General features: G+C 38.1%; 1 protein-coding gene across 1 annotated transcript in view; it reads right to left on the bottom strand.

Moving 5' to 3' along the window:
• LOC132830518 (unconventional myosin-Ic-like) overlaps window positions 1-3,612 on the bottom strand; it is a 151,133-nt gene that overhangs the window by 67,479 nt on the left and 80,042 nt on the right. The window lies entirely within an intron of this gene.

Below are 3,612 nucleotides of genomic sequence, written 5' to 3' on the forward strand. Positions count from 1 at the left end.
CCCCCCGCCTCTCTTCCTCCCCCCACCCCCCTGCCTATCTCCATCCAACCCACCAACTAAAGAAAAAGCACCGATTTGTAGAACAGTATTGAGCTGCTTCCTCAATGCTTGGGCAGGAAGAGAGAGAGAGAGACGGGTTAATGAATGGCGATATGTCTTTTCACCTCCCTACCGAATACCACTGATTTTAACTTAGAAAATGAATGTGGTGGAATGTAGATCTGAAGGTTTAGCGTCCAGAGAATGGGTGAAACCTCCATTTTAATTCTTATCTATGCCTCAAGTAAATTAGAATTTTGGTTGGAAATAAATTGGGATATTTAATTTGTGTATAATGTAAGAATTAAACTACACAATGGGATTAAGGACGATCCTTTCCTTGTTCTGCCTAGGCGGAAGCTGCAGGTCACCCTTGGCGCACGCATGCTGAGAAATAAGGCGGGGTGGAGGCCAGAAATGCTTTTTTTCAAATCCAGTTTCTGCAGAAGGTTTTTTGTCCCTTATCAGGGTCTCTGGGATTTTTATCTCAAGGTTTTGTGGGCTATTTATTTTGGTGATTGCAGCCTATTGAAAAGTCTGTTCTGCAGTTGCAAATCTTGGACGTGGGGTCAGGAGTTATTAAAATCGTTTTTCCAATTTAACATTAAGCTACATTTAGGCTATTATGCAAATAGGATATTATTTTTGATGCTGTTCACCATCTCCATTGCTCACAATAAGAATCATTTTACTTGTCTAAAGTGGTTATCTGGTCTGTTAATAATTGAGGAAAGGTGTGCAGTTCTTGACATTTTAAATTCAGGTCCCTTCAGCTAACTAATTACTATAAATTTGATAAACTCATCAGATAATTTGTCTGGTATGTGACTAGGTTTTTTTTTGGAGGGAGGGGCTGTTTCTTCGTATGTATCATGGAGATTTTAATTGCTTATTTCCTGCATTTATGATGTGACGTTTTAAACTTTTGCTGTATCTGCATGGTATATTGCAATTTTAAAATTAGCTATGGGTGGGATCTTTTATAAAAAGTGACAAGACCTTTGCCTTGTAACTTCATTTTGAGTGCAAATCTGCTGGACTGTAGTTGGAGTTAACAGACTATGAAGCTAGATTCACATAATCAAACTGAAGGAGGGAGATGAGGTGCATTGTTCTCAAATTTTCACTAAGTCTGCTGGTTGTTGGTAGAAATGCACTGTAGTCTTTGCCATTACGGACTTAATTATGCTGCATGAGTGGCAGAGAGTCCAAATGTATCTTCCAAGCAGGCCACTGTTTCCCAGATAGCTTGTGGTACAATGGTCAGGAGGTGGAATTGGTTTAAGATTCTTAGAAGATATTCTGATTCCATCAGAATGTATATCTAAACAGTTAAGTACTTCCCATCTTGGTGCATTGTGCTGACTAGACTAATAAGATTGTCATACTTTAGATATGATCTTATTGTGTATTCAGGACTAAAGGATGTCTTTACCTATGAACGTGTTTAAACTTTTATCTTTTTAACAGAATGAGTGGCTTTTTTCCCCGAGCAGAAATCCTCTAACTGTGGGGCATTTTTGCACTTTTTCTTGCTGATCTTCCAAACTAAATTCAGGCCTTACTTCCACTGTCAGACAGCCTGCAGTTCGTTTCTGGCACAAAAATGTTTCCTGTAAATAGTTGTCATAGATCTAGGTTGAATAATCTGTGTGAAATGATCGGAAACAGAACTAGGACAATTGTATGGTAAACTCATTTCTGCAACAAATAAAACTGATTTAAACAAGTCTCCCATGTCTTTTTTTAATCTACAGTAGCAATAAAGCTGTCACTGGGATATTGCTGTCGGTCTGTTTTTGAAAATTTTACATTTTGGAATATTCAGTAGTTAAAAATATTAGTATTGCATAATGACATTTTCATACACATCAGGAAGATGAAGTATATGAACTCTGTAATTAACCCTGTTTGTTGGTCCATGAACCAGCTGTTGTTTCAACAGTGTAACTGAGGTTGAAACATGAAATGGAATGTTAAATTCTTGTGAAAGAATTTCTTGAGTACCTCTTTGAACCAGCCAGTATAGATCTTTCTAATGTTTAATATAGGCTCTTTAATTTAATGGCTGTTATAACATTCCAGTCCTATTTGTCTGCTCATTTTCTTTGTTCTGATTATGCTCCATGCATTTTACCAGTCCAGTTGTCCTCATCCGAGGACATTTGGAAGGTGTGAACGTTGATTGGCAGATTCTCAACGCATTGAAACGTAACAATAGCTGTATGACTAAGACAGCTTCTGCTGTGCTGCTCACTGTTGTGGGTGAGACCTCTGCAATTTTAATTCCTGTCATTGAATTAGTTGGTGCTTTGGAATACAAGTGTTCTTTGGAATACTTGACTGGATGTGTTTCGTGGATGGCATGGAACCTTACAACTGTAGAGTTTTAAAGAGTTTTAAAAATGCTTATTTACTTATACATTGGTAGACAAGCAGCCACATCCTTTTGATTCATTGTTCTCTAAAGGCCTGATCCTGAGTCATTTAAGTCCATATGCTGCACTTCCTAGAGTCATAAAGCAATGGTCACAGTCAGAAAGCTACGTTGCCATAGGGTGCATGGAAGCAGCCTCGAACTAGGTTCAGCTAAATAAGTACATGATGGAATTTCAAAGTTGGTTCCATTCATTGGTTGATCATCCAACTTGATAGCCTGTTCTGTTTTTTCCCCTATATTCTTTGATTCCTTTAACCTCAAGTGCTATATCCAACTCCTTGAAATCATACAATATTTTGACCATGACTGCTTTCTGCAGTAATAAATTCTACAAGCTCACAACTCAATTTTTTCCATCCATGTCCTAAATGGATTACTGATATGCTTAGACTACAACTCTAAGTTCAAGACTCTCCCATCATTTGAGAACATACTTCCTCCACCTAGCCTGGTTAGAATTTGAGGTTTCTGAGATCCTCCAAACTGAACTGTAGTGAATATAATCCTAACTAATTCACCTTCTATAGCACGGTTATCTTCCCTCAGATGAGACCAAAACTGCACACAACTTTCCAGGTGTGGTCTCACCAAAGCCATGTATAATTGCAGCAAGACAAGCTGCTCCTATAATCGATTACACTTGATATGAAGGCAAACGGTGACGATTTAGTGAACTTGCTTATATTCAGCAATTGGTCTATGAGGACACTGGATCTTGTTGCAGATTTCTTTCTCCCTATTCATAACCATTCAGATATATAAAGTGTCACTGGCAAATAAACATCTTGAGCAAATCAGTGACCACTTCTTGGTCACTTAGAGGAATTGTGGTTCAGATTTCGGGAATGCCTCCTTTTATAATACCATTTGGCCAAGGATAACCCCTTCCTTCAGAGTCTCATTCAGGTGATGGTATTTCCAACCATATCACGGAGTGTTTGCCCATAGCAGGTTCTCAGGTCTGCAGCACTATGTAAACTGACATTGTTCTATCTGGTTACAATTCTCTCAACTGAACCAAGTTGACACTGGTGTTGCCTTTACCAATAAACCATCAGGGTGTTCTTTAAAAAAAAAATGAAAAAGCTATGGTATTAATGAAAAAGTCATAATCAGACGTTTTAATTTAGTCA

Source organism: Hemiscyllium ocellatum, chromosome 31, assembly GCF_020745735.1.
Source record: "Hemiscyllium ocellatum isolate sHemOce1 chromosome 31, sHemOce1.pat.X.cur, whole genome shotgun sequence".
NCBI classification, from domain to species: Eukaryota; Metazoa; Chordata; class Chondrichthyes; order Orectolobiformes; family Hemiscylliidae; genus Hemiscyllium; species Hemiscyllium ocellatum.